This window comes from Saimiri boliviensis, chromosome 3 (assembly GCF_048565385.1).
Source record: "Saimiri boliviensis isolate mSaiBol1 chromosome 3, mSaiBol1.pri, whole genome shotgun sequence".
NCBI classification, from domain to species: Eukaryota; Metazoa; Chordata; class Mammalia; order Primates; family Cebidae; genus Saimiri; species Saimiri boliviensis.
The window spans coordinates 134979249-134999172 of NC_133451.1; the positions used below are offsets into that span (position 1 = coordinate 134979249).

Below are 19924 nucleotides of genomic sequence, written 5' to 3' on the forward strand. Positions count from 1 at the left end.
CCTGGATCACCTGGGATCTGGTCAGCTGGGGAAACTGTACCTGGGCTGAATATGCACATTATCGTCCACCCGGCACACTCTGCCACCTTCAGCCACCTGTGCTGCAGCCTCAGAAGAGGCAGCCTCCAACACCAATAAAAGGCCAGCTGGGTCAGAGCCCACGTGCAGACACATCCCCACAGCGTCACCAGGCTGCCGGGCTATCCATCATGTGTTGGATTGTTAATATGTGCGTGCATTTATGTTTATGGGTGTATGTGCTTGTGCAGGAAAAATAGTTTAGAGAGTATCATTGCTGACCAGGGAAGTGTGAAACAGGGCTTTGTGATGACAATGTGAAAGGAGGTGAGGTAGAAACTAGAAACGGGAAATTAAATGAATGGGGGACGGGGGCTGAATTGCCTGGATGTTGTGTGGGTGTCATCCAGCAACACAATTAGGCTGATTCAAAAGGAATTGTGGTTTCGCCATTGAATTTAATGGCAAAAAACGCAATTACTTTTGTACCAAACTAATATTTTCCTTTACTTGTGATATTTTAAACATTGTTCTTGTTATTTCTTAAATATGGAAACGAGAATAACTGAATGTATGCAAGAATGTATAGAAACAAAAATGGATTTAGAATAAATATCTTGATTAATTGCACACACACCAACAAGAATTTACACATTTGACATTTATTCTAGCATTAAGATTGGCAGAAGGCAGCTTCATCATCTGTCTTTAAAACCATTTTTTCAATACTGTTTTCACATTTTCGAAATTTTTACATTTTTCACATTTTTTTCACATTTTCTCAGAACATATATTGTATCATGAGACTGGTATCAGGAAGAATTGATTTTCCTCTCAACCTTTTTACCTTCAAGGAACTGAAAGAACTAGACTTTATATGTTTTCTTTTTTACTGTGCAATTTTTGCTCCATAGTACTAAATACGTTCATTTTTGTTCAAATGAATAAAAGCTATATTTAAGAGCCACTTCTAAATATGTTATTTCAAGCAGATATTAATTTTAAATAAGAAAACCTGACCTAGGTTTTCTATTTTCTTTGTAAGTTTCTAGGTTTACTATTTTCTTTTAGGTTGATGGCTGCTAATATAAACTTGACCTATTTTTTCCTTACACATATAACCAAGAGGAATGTGGGCTTAATGAGAAGACTGAAAATTGTGTTAATATTAATACTTTCATAATTACTACAATTCCATTTAAAAAGAAAAGTCTGCTTATGAATTTCAGGTGACACAAAATTCTTCCAGACTGTTTCACTCATTTCCTTATTTACTGGACAAATATTTCTGTCCTGCTGTGCTGCATGTATACCAGCCTTCCCTAACAATCCAAGTCAGTATGTGACAGGAATAATATAAAGTCCTTTAGGAGCTCAAAGAAGGCTAAAATGTGGCCAAGACTGATTCATATAGTATAAAGTTGAATTGCTTTAATCATATTAGTGCTAGATCACAGCAAAGCCCCAAACACACATGTACACCACATCCCATTTATCCCTCAGAGGCCTCAATGTTCAACTCTGCACAAAGAAATAATGCAAGAGACAGGATTCTAGCTATAGAGAGGGAAACTGAGGAGGATCAGCAATTTATTTACAAAAACAACCAAATTTCAAGTAATGAAGCATGGAAATTTAATCTAATATTTAGAAACTATAAACATACTTTAACAGAGATTTAGTACCTAAGTTCAGCATTCTATTCAAACTAGCACCACACTAAGCTCAATAGAGCCATACTATTCAAATTTGAATCACTTTCAACTTAGTGCTAGGTCAAAGCTAAGTGCAACACCCCCATGTACCACACACCTCACCTATACCTGGGAAGCAGCAATGTCCAACTCTGCACAAAGAAGTATGTAAGGTAGGATGTCAGCTGGTTGCGGGGAGGGAGACTGTAACAGGCATTCCTTCCTGGAGGTATGGTGATGCAGTACAGTGCTCAGGAGCATTGACTTGGGAGCTCCATATCCTGGTTTTGAACTCCAGTTCAACCACTGTGACCTTAGGCAGATTATCTTATGATTGTGCGCTGTAATTTATACCTAGTATCCTAAGTATATTTCCAGGAAGAATAAGTGAATTAGTAAGTGCCGAAAAGCCATGACTGGGTCAGACAGGCTTTCAATACATAATACCTGTTGAATGAAATGATTAGCTTAATACATGCTGCTAATAAGGTCTTTCTACATGTAGAACACTGTGCTTGGACTTAGATGCTACTTCCTACAAAGATCTTAAATATGATTGATGTGAAATTGCTTGATATGCTTTAAAAATATGATACAGTGACCATTTTATTTCTTAATAAGCCTATATCCTATATACACACTTTCACATATTTAATCAATAGTAAGTGGGGACTACAAAATTATGCTATATTAAGTGTTGGAAATATGAGGTATGAGACATTGTCTCTGCCCTGAAAGATCTTAAATTGTAGCAGAGGAGATAGGACATAATAAATAAGGATGAAAAAGGGGCTAGGTATCCAGTGATAACTTCATGGCATAGAAAGTATATTTATATGGGTACTGATATGCAAATGAAAAATTGTTATACGTGTCCTTATTTTTTTTAGTTAAACTTGACTGACTCAACTATTTTCCCTTGAATTGCTGTTCCAGTTTTATATTATTATTCAATGCTTGGTATTTAATTGGTCCACTGGAGTTTCCAAAATTATATTTCTCTGTGATTTGTTTTGTTATTGTCTTGTTATGTTTTATTTTCCTACTGTGTTTCAAAGCAACTGGAGTTCTGGATCTGTGTCTTAAGTTCTTTTTTGTTTTTTAATCTCCAGTTCACTTTTCACAGTACATTATAGGTGCTAAATACATATTTTTATACATAGTAGGTGCTAAATACATATTTTTAAAAAATAAATATATAGGAACCAAAAGTTAATCTGCAAAACCAAGTCGGAATAAAACCTCCTTCCAATTTAAAATATACAGAGATTCAGTTCAGTTTGCATATCTACATTGGACAAAGATGTAGACAACTGATAGAAGGCATGAAAGAGAGACTGAGTGCTACAAGGTTTGCAAAACAGATTTATATAAAGCTAAAGAAACCTGGTGTTGTTTAGCCACAAAACAGAATCTAATGAGTGAATGTCACTCAATAGGAGTTGTCTAGCAGAACATTTACACTGGAAAAAAGGTACAGGTGATTGGCTTTAAACTGTATCCAAAATTATTTAAACCAAAACTTAGAAAAATAAATAAACTGTAAAGCAGTGCTACTCCGACAGTGGTCTGTGGGCAGACAGCATCTGTGAAGCCTGGGAGCTCATTAGAATTGCAAATTTGTGATCCCCTCCCCAGACCCACAGATTTGTTTTAACAAGCTCTCCAGGTGACCCTACTGTAATGCAAGGTTATTAAGGAGTTCTCTGAAGAATCTTTGCTGGGAGGATGAACTTGAAATACTCATCAGGGAAGGTTGGGCATTACTTTTCACAAGATTGCTAATCTGAATAGCAATCTGACTGAGTGAATGATTATCTCTGAACGCAATCTAACACGGTGAGTGCTCTATTCATTACAAGTGTTGCTTGCCTGACCCCGCTGGACTTCCCAGGTACCCAGCCTGCCTGTCAGCCTCACCTGCTCCTATCATATGGGAATAAGTGAGTGGCTCAGTCTTGGGAGTCCTGAGCACTGGCCTTTTGCACCTTGAGAGCTCACTGCTCAGCAATGGCTGTCAGCTAAAAGTTCTAGAAAAAGGAAAAGTACTGAAAAATGTGATAGAAAGAGGGAGAAAAAATGTCAGGAAGATAAAGTAGTGACACAGTAAGGAAAATGGGTCAGAAAAAAATTAAAATGAGAAGTATGAATATGAGAATAGAAGAATAAGGAGAGGTGAACTTATTTAATGTCAGAATTTGGTTAAATAAGAAGCAAGGGAAAGAAAGAAAAGGAATTTAAAGGAATTATATGAAGACTAATGGAAAACCTATGTGATAAGAGTTGCTGTAAGAGTTAAGTGAGTCAGCATGTGTAAAGTGCAACCTGCTGGGCAAACAGTGAGCACTGTGTATGGGCTAGTTATGACTGTGACTTCAGTGAAAAAAAGGGGTGGAAGAGTAAGAGGTAAGAAACCACATGAGTTAGCCATACCCCATGGCTAATAAGAAGTAAGATGACGAAACGGATGACTGACCTCTTATAACCTTTCACAGTTAACAGTTGTTACATGGCTAGTATGCTACACAGCACGTGTACACGCACACATGCACACACACACTTACCACTTGTATATATATATATAATTAAGCAGAAAATATCTGTGGTATTTAATAAGTTTTTTTTTTTTTTTTTTGCAAATTGAATAGGTAGTTTTATTGGCATGTCTAGGTCATTATTTTCAAAAAACTCATCTTTAAGTTACCTGAAGAATAATGTTAAAAATAAATATTTATAGAGTAGCATAGCTACAAACAAATTCCATTAAAGCTTTGTTTTAAAATGTAGACATACATTAAATTTGACGAAAACTCATAAAAATATAAAAAGCCTCTGTTTTGGCTGACCTAGCATACCTTAACACAATAGGGTGCCTTCTTAATTACTTCCTTTAATGTGTTGAACTTGGTTTCAGTATTCATTAGAGATCAGACTTCCAGGACAATTTCTTATTAGTTTTGGCTAAATTATTGTTGATGAATTATACAGAAAAAAAGAAAATATCAATCAATAATAGATAATCTTTTGAAAGCATTAAATGAGAATACAAGGAAGAAAATAGATCGCACAGAATCTAGGAATGGAAACGACAGAGGGTCAGACTAAGTCTTGAAACACATGAGTGAAATTCAGCTCTCTCACTGGCCAGTGTTGGTATTGATTGGCACCATATGGCTTGCTCAGAGCAACTAGAAACATATTTACTCCTTCCTTCTTAGTGAAGTTACCAGATGCTCTCCCACCCCTGGAAAAGAATATGATTTTTCTCCAATTTTGCTTATCCAGAAAATAAAAATCTTAAATTTAAATGTATCATAGCTTTCCTGATTTCATCATGATTGAACACGCCCAGGAAATGAGTCATTCAAAGGTACTCAAAAAGATGCTTTGTGTGTTGTTACCTGGTACTTACAGAAAACATTAAGACCAAATTACTCTTGCCATGGTCAGTGTATTAAAAAGAATAACAAACCATGTTCTTTGTTCTCAGGAAAATTTCAGTATTGTGTGTGTGAGGGGTGAGGTGGGTGGATAGTGGTGATATTGCTGACCAGAAGGTAAGCCATGTGGTGGCCACATGCTTCACTGGTTGACAAAATCAGAAACCGTAATTCTAGGTCTAGATGTTTCCCAGGATTTGGCTTTTCAAGCAGAGATTCCAAGATTATCCAGATTCTGAAAGTGGCCGTTCTATTTTTAAATGATTGTATTCTGGAGTAATGATTCAGTTCAACATCCCATGCCATTGGTGCAAGTTATCCAGCTGATTAGAGCAAGTCATTAATGAATACAAGGTTGGAGTCACACAGGAAAATTAGTTTTTCAGTCTCTTGTACAAATGGCTCTAACCTCAGGACATTCAAAACTGCATTTTACAAATAACAAAGGAAACAGGGTGAGAAAGTAGGACAAACTGGTAGAAATTTATCAATATCCTTAGCTATAAACGAATATGTCACATCACATCTGCTTAAATACTCAAGTTAGAAAGTGGGGAGGTTTAGACGACACGGGCTTTAGACCACTATATGTTTTACTGAACTGTACAACCATCTCCTTGGGAAACCTAAAAGTGGGCACAAATCTCTAACTCCGAGTCCTACTTACACAAGAAGAAACTTCATTTAACGCTGAGTACATAAGGAACTATTATATTCTTAGGGAAAATATACTTTTTCAAATACTGCATACTCACTGAAATAGAAACTAAAGAGCAATACAATGTATAAGGTTTGCTTTTGCTGAGGGGAGAAAGATAGCTTCCCTCTACCTTCAGAGGTTCTTTCGCTGCTGCGCTACAAATTAAATTGGCAGAAGATAGATTAACAGGAGAAAAGAAGTATTTAATTACGTATGTGCACACAAGAGTCCCACAAAATATGAGACTTGAAGGAGGACCAGCTGACTGAAGCTTATACTGCATCTTGAACCACAGCAAAAGAATAAGGGTTTGGGGCTTCCAGTGGATGGTAAAGACAAGCTGCAGGAGGCGGAGGGGAAGAAATGTATGATGAATAAAGATTGTGTTATTATGCAGATTAAAAAGTCTCTTAGGTAATAAAAGTTGTTTCACAGCAGCTCTCTACCTGGTACAGACAATTTTACTAATGTAGATGTCCTTCATACATGTACGTTTATTTTATAAAAGGGCAGCCTTTCAGAGCTACTCTTGTGTCTGCAGTTTCCCGGAATAACCAGCTCGAAATATGCCAAAGAAGCATATTCTGGGCCGGGCGCGGTGGCTCACGCCTATAATCCCAGCACTTTGGGAGGCCGAGGCGGGTGGATCACGAGGTCAAGAGATCGAGACCATCCTGGTCAACATGGTGAAACCCCGTCTCTACTAAAAATACAAAAATTAGCCGGGCATGGTGGCGCGTGCCTGTAATCCCAGCTACTCAGGAGACTGAGGCAGGAGAATTCCCTGAACCCAGGAGGCGGAGGTTGCGGTGAGCTGAGATCTCACCACTGCACTCCAGCCTGAGTAACAAGACTGAAACTCCGTCTCAAAAAAAAAAAAAAAAAAAAAAAAAAAAAAAAAAAAAGCAGCATATTCTGGTCACCTACAGTCATATTCTGGGGTGGAGCATCCTAAGCCCCAATGCTTTATTTTGACAGAAGGTCTCTATTACAATACAATTTAATTTCCTTGGGGACAGAAGTGTTTATAAAAGGCAGAAAACTAAAAGATAAAAAGAAAATTAGAAAGTGAAAGATGTACGTTTTTCTAAAATATTTTTATTAATTGCATAAAAATTCATAAATTACATATACATGTGTGAAAAAACAGTTGAATGGATCCTTACACCCACCTAAAAAATAGAACTTAACCAGTAAGCCTTTAGGACCCAAGACATGTTAATATAATCCTTATAATTTCCACAAATGTAATAAAAGGTTCTAATCTTTCCTCCAATTGCTTTATTTTCCATTCATTCTAATACTATGAAAAAAAATAGGTCCCCAAATTATCCAATTTAATAATTCAAAGTATTTTTAACCCCCTCCAAACAAAATCTCTTTTGAAAAAGTAGATACACCTAACAGTTCTCTTGACTAAAGGTATTTTCTTATTGAAAATGATCTTCTCTTCACTGTTACTAACTCATAAATTGATAATAAAAAGCTATGAGAAAGTGATTCAAGGGTCACAAATATTTACTGACCATCTGCTATGTTCTTGGTGCCTGGGGAAATGATTGTAAGGGCAGGATAGATGAAGAATAAAATATATTCTCTACCCTTCAAGGAGCAGATGGCCTTGAGGGGCAGATACAACTTTAATACAGGATAGAAAGACTCACATGTCAAAGCAACGCAGAGGTGCCTGAAGATCAAAACATGGAGAGAGATTTTTCCTGGTGGGGAAAATGAAAGATCTTTCATATATGAAGAATCATTTCAGCTGGCACTGGGGTGTAGAAATGAATATTCTGATGTGAAAAGACAGATTAGAAGAAGAAAAAGTTATTTGAAAGAAATAATGAGATCAGAGACATGATGTTGGGAAAGTACAAATTATACCTTGGAGACAATAAAGTTCAAGGTGTTTAATAACAGCAAAGAGGTCTGTGTTCCGTCCAAGGCTCCTGTCCTCAGACTCATCTGTTCTGTCTTCCCACCTGCAAATTATCTCTCTCGGCTCTTTTAGCTTGGAATACACTTTCTCTTATTCCCTCCTCCTCCTTGGGCTACCTCCCCACCTTCATCTCAGAAAACTGCCATGGATTTTTTCTTAACTCTCAATGTACTCCATTCTCCATGATGTGCTTATTTAACATTGCATGCCTATATCAAAACATCTCATGCACCTCATAAATACATATTTCTACTATTTACCCACCCCAATTAAAAATAAAAGAAATTGAAACCCCAGTGTAGGTTTCTCCAACTTTAGCTTCTACCTGTTCCCAGTGCTTTTCACACACACACACACACACACACACACACACACACACACACACACACTAGAGTTTGGTGCTTATCCTCTGTGCTTCCAAGTCCTAGAATGGCCCTTATCACTCTGTGATGAAATTAACTGTTCATCACAGTATCTGCTACCCAATAGGTAAACAATAAATATTGCTGGTTATTAAATGAATGGCAGAAACAGCCTGGGTTGACTGAAGTGTACTGTGTATGATAAAAGAATGAACAAGAAAAGATAGATCAGAGATCATGAGGGCATGAGTGTAGGCTGGGCAGTTATTAGTGTTGTTTCTCAGATATTTCTGGTCCTATCTCATTTTTGGCATATGATATAATTGTAGTTCTGGGCCTCTTATGATGGAATGAGGTCATATGACTAGTTCTGATTACTAAGTTTTGAGCAGAAGTGGCATGTGTCACTTCCTGGTTGAAGAACTTTGCTAGTGCAAGACACGCCAGAGCTCTTTCTGTCCTCTGGCAAGACTCTGTCGGCTTGAGTCCTTGAGCCACTCAACAAGAGCAAAGTCTCCCTGCTGACACGAGATGGGCACATAACATCAGCAAGAAATAAGCATTTGTTATTTTAATCCACTGAGAAGGGTGAGTTGTTTGCTAATGCAACCTAACCTAACTGTTCCAGGATATTGCACCATGCTAAAAATAACTAGACATTTAGAAAGTTTATTAGTTAAGTAATTGAGAGTCACTAAAAATTTCTTTTGGGGGTGAAAATCAACAAGAAAATAATAATCTATCAATCAGAGCTGGATTTCAGGAAGTCTAGTTTAAGCATTATTTTAAATAATAGGTTAGGAAAAATAGTCACTCAAGTCAGGGAGAGCAATTAGGATGCTGTTTTAGTAGTCTAGTGGTAAATATTCTAGACTTGTATTCCATGGAACACTCAAAAGAGGTTAATTGATGTAACATCAGAAAAATGCTTCTAATGTAAATCCCCATATATTATATTTCCTTTAAAAGATATTTATATTTTTTAAAATGAAAGGTTCAGAGAGGACACTCAGCCAAAAAACCTAGTTACCTTAATCTGTCCCAGTGTTTAACTCCAAAACTTATTTGCTCCTGAAGAACTCTTTTCATTTTCTTTGTATGCCTCCATGAACCTTTGACAGACTGCAGGAGAGCAGATTGGAAATACTGGTCTAAGTGAAAGCACCTATTAGCATGGTGACAGTGGAAATTAAAGATAAATATTTAAAATCTTTGAGGGAGATTTATCAGACTTGATGACTCTGGATTTAGGGACCAGGGAAGAATCAGAGAAGACTGAGGTTTGTAACTTGGATTAGTAGGAAAATGATGGTTTTTTAAAGCACTATGCTAGGTGCTAGGGGAGAAAAGAAATAAAATAAGAAACCATCCTGTCTTTAAGGAGTTCTCAGGCTGGTAAGAACTAGTAGTTGAGACAGTCATGTATAAAAATGATCACTAAACATAAAATACTATACAAGAAATATGCCAAAATATTTCGGATGTCATTTTGTTGACTATCAGGAGTGACAGTGGGAATCCAACTGGAGTTATCTGTCAGGAAGCTGGCAGTTTGGCCTAGAGTGTAAGAGAGGGGTTATGGTTAGCCATGTTTGTAGATTTCAGGACATTCACTTAGTTGAGAAGAAGGCTAAGGGCAGTTAACAGAGGGAGCCCGGGCTCAGTATCCAGTGTATGGGAAGAGGGTGAGGCATAGGAGCCCCAAAGATGGAACAATCAGAATCCTGGATTTATAAAGATAGTGAAATATTAAAGTGGAATTCAGGAAAATAAAGGGGCTCATTTGGCCTCAGTCTTCCTAGGAGTGTCAAGAGGTAAAGTGAAGCAAAGGGAGAAGAAATGATCTTTAACAAGGGGTTTATCAAGAATCCAATTTTGTAGAGGAAGCCAAGGAATCTGAAGAGTGAGAAAGTGGTTCTAGTAACTGGTCATTGCTCAAGAGAGCAGAGTTAGAGAGGTAGAAATCAGGTTACAAGAGATTTAAAAGCCAACGGATGGTGAGGAACTAGAGGCAGTGAATGCATAAAACAATTTATAGACTCTGAGACTTCTGCTGAAGAAATGATAAGGAACGTTAAGGAGTTAAGTGGCAGGTTTAAGAGTTTTTGTTTTTGCTTTTATTTGGTGTTTGGAATAGGAACAGTTAAGCACTTGTCTAAGGGGAAGAAGGGAGTCTCGGGGCATTAAAGGTGCAAGAGAGAGAGTTGGGGATGAGATGGAGTGGGATGTTAGCGAAGCTCTGAATGGAGCTGTCCTTAGCTTTGGAAAGGAGACGGAAGATTTCCTTCTGTAAGAGCAGACGAAAGAGAACAAGTTGAACACAGATAACGAATAATAAAGGGAAGTGTGGGGGGGAGGAATTCAAGTTTTTGTTGACTGATATGAAGAGTCTGAGAAAACAAAAATGAAATTGTCTGTAACAGCAGATAATCCCCAGTGTTTAGGGGATTTAGGAAAAGCAGAAAAAGTTTTGTTCAAATGTCAGTGCCAATGCCCTGGGAGTGAACTAGAAATCACTACAGGTATTGCCAATCATGGCAGTGCTAGGGGAACTCCTGGTTGTGCAAGGTTGTTGTCTTTTGCATTTGTAGAAAGCTTAGCATCACTGGCTGTTCTCCACTTATGTTAGTCCATTTTGTATCACTATAAAGTAATATCTGAGACTGGGTACTTTATAAAGAAAAGAGGATTAATTGACTCACAGTTCTGTAGACTGAACAGGAAGCATAGTGCTGGCATCTACACAGCTTCTGGTGAAGGACTCAGGGAGCTTACAATCATGGCAGAAGGTGAAGAGGGAGCAGGTGCATCAGGTAGCAAGGGCAAGACCAAGGTGGGAGAGGCGCAACATTTTTTTAGCAACCAGGATCTCATAAACTCAGAACAAGAATTCACTCATTATCAGGAGGAGAGTATCAAGATATTTATGGGGGATCCACCCCCATAAATACCCCATGACCCAAATACCTCTCACCAGGTGATACCTCCAACAATGGGGATTACATTTCAACATGAATTTTAGAGGTGATAAAGATCCACAGAATATCACCACTAAATGCTGATATTACTCCCTTGTCATTGTGATAACCAAAAAACACTGACACTAATTTCCAAGTGTCCAGGTTTGACACCTTGCAGATGTTAGACAGGCTGACAATACAGCAGAATCAAATGACCTTCCCCAGAGACACTTAGGAATCTAAGATCAGAGTTTAGTAGTTTTAAAGGCTGTGATAAGGAAGAGTAAAATAAATATTTCTAGATGTGTTTTTCCATTCATTCAGAATATTTCTATCATTCCCAATCTATCTCCATAGGCCTGTTTCCAGTAAGAGCAGTCCCTAAGCACACATAGCACTTTAGAGGTAAATACAGTTGCACAGAATAATTGTTGCCAATTAGAGACTTTTTAAAATAAGCAATGTACCTCTAAACCCTCATGCTAAGCCTGGACCTTAGCCCAGGATGTTGGCCTGCAGAGGGTGGGGGCAGGACCAGAGTAAAAGTACCTTGAAGGAGGCTAAAAGGAAATTGGAGAACTTAGCCTCTGAGAGATTCCCTGCCAAGGTCGCAGGACAGAGCACTAGCACCCAATACAAACATGGGTCAGGTTTTGGGAGTTTGAAACTGCTTACCTGCCTCAACAAACACAGAAATACTGACATAGTATCCGAGTTGTCGATGGAAGACTTTTACCTGCTCATGCAGAGAAAAGGTCTAAGTTAAATATAGCCTCTTATCAAAATAACTCCTAGAGACTGATAGTATTATCTCAGAGCTAGACCTCAGTTTCTGCTTATCTGGTTTTCTTAAGAAAGTCTCAGTATGCCTTGCTAACTTGTCTGATGATGGCATTGGCCTTCCCTGACCTCATCCTATGTAGCTAAGCCAATGGGCTTCATCCTCCATAGCTCTGCCCTATTTTGACCCTAGTGAACTGAATTATGGCCCTCAATTAAGCTTGTCAGTTGTTCTTCAGTTGCCATCTCAGTTCATTTCAAACACTCTTCCCACTCGAAACACTGATGGTGATCTGTTTGGTTTTGGTCTCTGCCTATCTTCCCAAAATTCATACATAAATCGTACTGTAATGCCGTGCCTTCTAATTCTTGTTTATTAAAGTGAAGTACCACATTTCAGCCCCCATAGCTATTGATCTGACATTTCTAAATGCCTGAAGTAACCAAGGCATTCCATAAGACCTACATCAATGTGAAGAAGGGGCTTTCAATGGCTTTATTTTAGGTGAAGAAGTGCCAAGAATAACGTATAGTTTCACTCTTGCTTTTAGTTAAGTACAAAACATTAATGACCTAAAATTAAGAAAACTTGCTGTGTGCTTAAGTAGGATCATATTCCAAAATCAAAGACCTTAGAAAAGATTATTTGTAAAGAAATAGTAGCATCTGACTTACTACCTTTAGCTTTGAATGTTCTGATTTTTGATTTTGAACTGTAAATAAATTCATTTAATTATATTAATCCTCTGTTCTTAAACTGTTAAGGTATATGAATTTCTAAAATCAGCAATCAGAAAATGAAGTTAAATAATTACAGAATAATAAACTGATTAAAAGAAAAATTATGTAGTTTGTTGTAGTTTGTTATTGAAAATGTTAATTTTTAACAAAAATATAATTGTCGAACAACAAATATATAATTTAGAATTTTACATGCACATATCTCATATTTTGAATACAAAAATATGGGAATATATATATGTTGAGACAGAATCTTGCTCTGTCACTCAGGTTGGTGTACAGTGACGCAATTCACTGCAACCTCCACCCCTCCGCCTCTCAGGTTCAAGCACTTCTGCCTCAGCCTCCAGAGTAGCTGGGACTACTGGCACCTGCCATGATGCCTGGCTAATTTTTATATTTTTAGTAGAGATGGGGTTTCGCCATGTTGGCCAGGCTGGTCTTGAACTTGTGACCTCAGGTGATCTGCCCACCTTGGCCTCCCAAAGTGCTGGGATTATAGGCGTGAGCCACCATGCCCAGCCTTGAATAGATTTCTTATACTTTTAAAAAGCTCTTTAATTTTAAGAAAAGCATACTGTATACATTTCATTTAGAGTGAGCTGAGCAACTGAAATAAACTCCAATTTCATTCATAGCATTTTTCTAGCTTTTACAGTCCACTTAAAAGCATTGATTAGAAGGTAGCCTCATTAATCTTGGGATTTCAGTAACAAGATAAGTGAGGTTAAAATAGAATATAATGATATTAAGATTTCCGACACTGAGACAATGTGTAAAGAGGTGATATACCATTATACACAACATTGCTAAGCTAAATATAATATAATATAATATAATATAATATAATATAAATATAATATAAACTTAGTTTTTCTATACTTGCACACTTCGTATTTTAATCATATGGTAGATCATGTTTCTTCCTGTGAAGTCCTACCTTTTCTACCAAGTTTTCCCAGCCCATTTCTCTCCCACCTTCTAGGTTTAATATTTGAAACACCCAATCGAGCATTTATCCCCAAAGGGTCTCCTATTGACCTCTAGATGCTGCAAACCCTGTCAATTTCACAAGTGTACAAAGAGTGTCAATTAAACAAGGCCACCAGTTCATTTTGGAGGATAACAATTATGTCTTCTGTTTTCCTGTATCCCCCAAAATGTGGACAAAAGGTAAAAGTCCTGAATTGAAATAAAAACATTTGATCTCTTAATTCAAAATCAATACTCAGGACTATTTATAAACTCAAAATATAAATTGGTAATTTAGCCACTGAAATTGAGGTATGCCTTATTACTGAATTTCCTTCAGGTTGTTCTTTATGCAGAATATTTTGGAAGTAATCTTCTATGACCTGATCAGTTAGACATATTTTTAAATATGGATAGTAGAGAGGGTGCTGTGTATGGCATCTGCTGTATACAATACATCACATTAATAAGCACATATGATGAAGATAGATTGAGATAACTAACTAGTTTGAAGTACAGTATCAATCTGATTCTGAGATGATACTGTTTATCGGGGTGGCCGGGGAGCGAGGGGCATTGAAAATGGCGGGGGTTGTGGGATGCAAAGTGGACAGGCTGTTGCCATCATAGTGATTTCTTGATAGTGAATGTCACTCTTCCTACTTTGATGACATCCAGAGATTCTCTTATTTAGACTTTCCATATTTAGGTATATCCAATTTAAGGTATACCTAAATATTGTACAAGACATACTTATGTATAAAAAGTTATTTAATATTTATCTGTAATTCAAATTTAACAGGGTGCTCTGTAATTTTTTTGGCAACTCTATCTCAAGGGGTGTTATAAAAGTCTGATAATGTTTATTTTCATTCTTTTAATTTTTGAAACTAAGCATATGCTATATAGATGCAACTTGCAAAGAGAGGTTGAAAGATTAACAGAAAGTCAAATGAATAGTGTTAGGATATTAATTTCAATAAACTATAAGTTTTATGAGGTCAAGAAATGTGACTATCATGCTCACTGATGTAACTTCACTCAAAGTAATGTTCTAGGGAATGGAAAGGCTAAATAATTTTTTAGTTTCAAATAACACTGTAATTGTTATTCATGTCTATAAAATTAAGAAATACATATTTATAAAATTAAGAAATACATACCTTAATTTTTTAGAAAATGCAAATTCTTCTCTTTTATCATCAGTAATAAATGATTGGCTAATCCATTCTTTTGGTTACTTCAGCTCAAATAACTTGGCAGGAGCTTCTGGTGAAGCTGAAGTCCACAAACTGGCTTTGGCCATAATCCAGATCTCTTGGGAGGTGTAGACAAAGTGTACACGGAGCCACTGTTTATAAAAATGCAGATATGGGCACTTTTAATAAGAATTTGTACACTTTCATTCTTTTCAGTTTACAGACTCACTAGAAAACAGAAATTTAGGTCCACTCTGATTTTTTTCATATTAATTTTACAAAAGGAAAATGGCTTTACAGTCCACCTAAAGGCATTTATTAGAAGGTAGCCTCATTAATCTTGGGATTTCAGTAACAAGATAAGTGGGGTTAAAAAGGAGGAAAAAGTTATAAGGGAAGGATCTGGCAATTTCTAGAAAGGAAAAAGAAGAAATTTTAAGAGGGAAAGATAGTTTTTAAGTATATATAGATAAGAAACCTACATGTGAATAAAAAATAGAAATATGATGATAATGAAGAAATACTCTACTATTTGGAGGGCACTTAGAGGAAAGTACAAGGGAGCTCTTGACAAAAGACCAACTAAGAGCATAAATAATTTAATACTATGAAATAGGTGATTTTTTGACCTCACTTATGTTTCAAATATTTCTTTTTCGCCAAATGAATTATTATATTCAGAGCCCCAATTTATTTGAAGCATATATCTCTTGTCTGTTATGTCAGTAAGAAATTGGCTTTGAAGAAATGGACTAGTTAATATTATGGAATACAGTACACAGATTTTATTTAATAGTTTGATACACATGAAAACATTAAATGACTGCAATCAAGTTTAGAGAAGTGCAAAAATGTTTTTGATAAGCAAAGTACACACGTATGTGCAGAGTTGCCTTGTCTGCTTCTGGCATGAGCCAGATCTTTGAAGTGATGTGTGAGTGAGCCACTTGGTAGATCTATAAATGGAAGAAAATTAAAGACCTATATAAAAAAATAAAAAGATGGTCCTATAGAGTGTGGTTGTTCTAACACTGAAGTTACATGGAGCAGTTTAGTTTGCCAATATTAGACAACCCCTTTTTGGAGGAATCTTCTCTTAATACACTAGGTAAAATACATGTTTCTTTAGCCCTCCAAAAACACCTAACATTTATGAGGCATAATTATGTGTTTTAAACAAGAAGTCCAATTTTTGTGTAAAATCGATAATAAAGTGAGAGTAGATGAAATGTTAGTTGAGATATTAGAACCATTCTAATGGATGACCCTGCACAATTCCTAGAAAGGAAAAAGATATATAGTGTCAAGTAAACAAATGGGAACAGAACATTTTGGATTTTTTTTCTTTTTATAATGCATTTGTGGAAATAATTACCTTTTGCTACATTCTAAATTCACATCTCATCTTCACGGGAGACTGAAACTTACTAGATTATCGCTGAGGTTGAATAGCATTTACTTACGCAGAGAACCATGCAATACGTAACAATTCACAAAGTAAAGAATATGCAAAACCAGTAAGACCTCTTTATTGTGAATTAGCAAGAAAACCATTCCAAACAAGTGGAAAAAATCCACTCTCAGTTATAAAATATCCTTAGAGCAAATTTCATAGGCATACAAAAATTAAAATTAAGCTAAGAAGCACATGGACAATTACAGTGTAAGTCCTTTGAATACCCAGGCAACCCTCCCTATGCACAGTTCCAACATGTACAAATTTTAATTATTGCAAATTAGTTAATAATACTAGTCTCCCAAAAACATAATTCCTATTTCAGTTACCATAATATATTAACTGGGTATAATTGCATAACTATTAGTTCATGCACACACAGCAAACCATGTAGCTGTGTTAATTCCTTGACTCCCAGTGATGAACTCACGTGACATTTTACAAAAATGCAAGAGAGAATTGGCAAAGAAAGATGAAAGTCCACAAATAAATGCTAAGTGATAACACTGAAGTAAAATCCGAATCAGTTGCAAATGGAATTCTAGAAGAAAGACCAGACGGCAAGAATGCTGACGCTACTAACCTTTAAGAGACTCTAGAGTGAAGGCAAGTTTATCCACGTAAATGAGGAAAGTGATTGTGACTAAAAGGACGAAGATGTCCCAGAGGTAGTGATGCTAGCCAAAACAAATAAACAAAGCTTCACATTAAAGGAATTCTCGGAGATATTTCACAACATTTAAAAGCGTAGAGAATAAAATGTTGGAAGTGGATCCAAATGTAAAAAGGAATATAAAAATTCAGAGTGGATCTGTGGGTTTATTTTAGCTAACTAAAGCTGACTGTAAAGGCTGAGAGCTTTGCAAAGTTCTCCCTCTTTCTGATTAACATTTCCACTTTGTGACTCCTTTCCACAATGATGATTGCCTTTTCTGTACACTTCCCACCTTCAATGGAGTGTTAGAGCTCCCCCAGCTAGGATAAGATCATTTCCCTCGAAGTCTCTCTCTCTACATCCAGCCTTTTTGTTTTAGACTTCTACTTCTGTAGGCCTATCTTTGATTTATGCAACAATAACCTTTATATTTGCTTTGACCAAGTGGAATTTTAGGTCATCATTTTTTTTTCCCTCCGCGAATCTCAGTCTAGTCAGTATCTTCCATGAACTCAACACCAAGCTCACTCATGTATGGCACGCTCAAGCTCTTACCAATCACAGATCTCAGATAAACCATGTTAGTGCTTTCTGTCAAAGTAGTGTGCATACTTGTCACATCATATTTATGTCTGCCAAAGATATACTAGGAGATAGAATCAGTAATGAAGAATGAGAGAAATAGTTGATTTTGCAGAAAATATCAGGTAGAGGAACATACCTTTGAGGTCATCATCTATCCTGGAAGAATTTGTTGAATCCATTTGAACTTTTGAATAAGAAAACACTTAGTAAGAAATCTCACCATCTCCAGTGTAAAGGTGAGAGTTTCACTAAAGAATTCAACATGTTCCCCATTAATGTGGATAACAACTTGGAAAAAAAATTGTTAAAAAAATTGTTTTGCTCTCATTCCCTAGCTAAGAAATGGGAGCAAAGGAAGATTTTATGAATAAGAAGTTGACACCTCTAATTTAGTTTAATTGGAATACTAACAGATCAGTTCTTCACTCCTAATTTAGAAGTTTTGGTTTTTAAGCTTTATGAAACCACATGAAGTATACTACTTTGTCTTTCTACTTAATGCAAAAAAAGCATAACCTGCTTTCAACCTCTTCTCTTCTGCTTTTGTGCAAGCACTCCTTTCTCAGGAGTTCCTGACTGCTTGTGATGCTGCAGAGAGAGTGGCAATGAACTCTATCTGATAGTCTGGGGCAAACTCTGTTGCAGAAGCCCTGAGGCTGGCACCAGGATCAATGACTCTTTGTTTCTTGTGGACTGGTGACTGATGTCTGCCTCATCAGTCCAGTCTCCCAGGAATAGCATTTCCAGCTTCTTCACCCTAATCCTCTGAGAATTCAATCACGTCTGAGGCACACCTTTTCTCATGTGCCAGGCCCTCACAATGGAGCTTTCTGTGCCATAAGCAACATCAGCTTCATCTTTTTGTCAGGGTGTGGTGAACCTGACTCATGCGTTGATGTAGAGCCAACTTATGTGGTGACAGGAATCTATAATAACGTGTCTTCCAAAGTGACTTATATGACTGCATTCGTTCATATAATTATATGAGAGGAGAACCATGTCTTTTTCTTCTTTGTGTACTAATATCTAGCACAGTCAGTGCCTACAAAATATATACGCTCTTACTAAATGTTATACTAACCTGCATACTTTTTATTTGTTTGCTGCTTTTGGCCCTTGCAATTAACTTTTGATCAATGTAAGTGCTCTGAGAAATGGAACTAAGTTGCTCAGAGTAGGCAGGCAATAAACGATTGCATTGATCAGATCATTCCTCTTACCATTTTGTATATATTGCAGGACTATTTTTATTCCCAAACTGTTCCACTTAAACAAATAATATCTTCACTTTCCTCCTGTCCCGTTCATTCTACTTAAAACACTTAGCTTTTCTTGCTTAATGTTACTAAGGCAAAAGTGGTTGATTGAATAGTGTCACTGTTATTTTATATACAGAGAATTTGCCTTTGGAAGTCCTAGACAAAGCTTAGATTCCTGGAATAATAGGTTTTATTCATTTTACAAGGTGATCTGGCAAAAACAGAGGCAGCCATCCTGAATGTTACTAGGTACTTGCCTACAGGGCCTCATTCAGGATGTGCTCTTTCCAAATGTTAAGAAATATACTGACACAGCAGCATTTAAATGTTTGCCCTGAGATACTATCAAATATATGCATATGGAGACATTCATCAGCAGTGAATAAGGTTATCTATTTCCCTATTTTTTATGCTTGTGAGGAACATATTAGTGGTTCTGTCCTTTTATTAATGAGTAAAGAAAAGCCTTTTAAAAATCACATAATAAATAAGAGTTGTAAATCTCTTTTAAAAATAAGTGTTATATCCATGCCATACACTGGAAGCTCTATAAATTCCTTATTAATTTGTTATGGCCCAAACTTCTAACAACTGTATTTTAAAAATCTGCAGATGGCATTGATCAGTGGCACTACCCACTCCTTTTCTATTATGGGACATTTCCATTATTTTTTATGACCAAGGAGACTGGATCATCTCACATTTCGATGGCATTATAAAGACCCCAAACTTACTTTCCATAATATCAAGAATCAAGTTGCTGTGAATCCCACAGATAAATTCATCAGTGTAAAACATTATAATTTCTTATTGTATTCCTTCACATTCTAAGCAATTGGCCTTTAACAACAGAAGATAATTCAGGAAGATTACGGTTAAGGCAGATTGTAAAGGCAAGTTCAAAAACTCCTATGCAGGATATATTTTCCATGGCTTTTGACAAAGATGAAGTAACTCTAGGAAGCTATTTTTGAAAAGACCATGACTCTCACATATTTCTAATTGGAGTTAAATGAGACAACAGAAAAATAAAAGAAAATATTCAGTGATTTATAGTATTTCAAAATGAATGAAAGGACAAATTCTCTGGTGAAACAAACAAACAAAAAAACCCAGTGAATTCCAAACAAGGCAAATAAGAAGAAATGCATATTCAGAAAGAAT

At 36.5% G+C, this 19924-nt stretch overlaps 1 long non-coding RNA gene across 2 annotated transcripts in view; it reads right to left on the reverse strand.

Moving 5' to 3' along the window:
* LOC141584053 (uncharacterized) overlaps positions 1–19924 on the reverse strand; it is a 113967-nt gene that overhangs the window by 6105 nt on the left and 87938 nt on the right. For both annotated transcript variants that reach the window (XR_012516970.1, XR_012516969.1), the window contains exon 4: positions 14770–14957. This is a non-coding gene — a long non-coding RNA (uncharacterized LOC141584053). The remainder of the gene's footprint in view (positions 1–14769; positions 14958–19924) is intronic.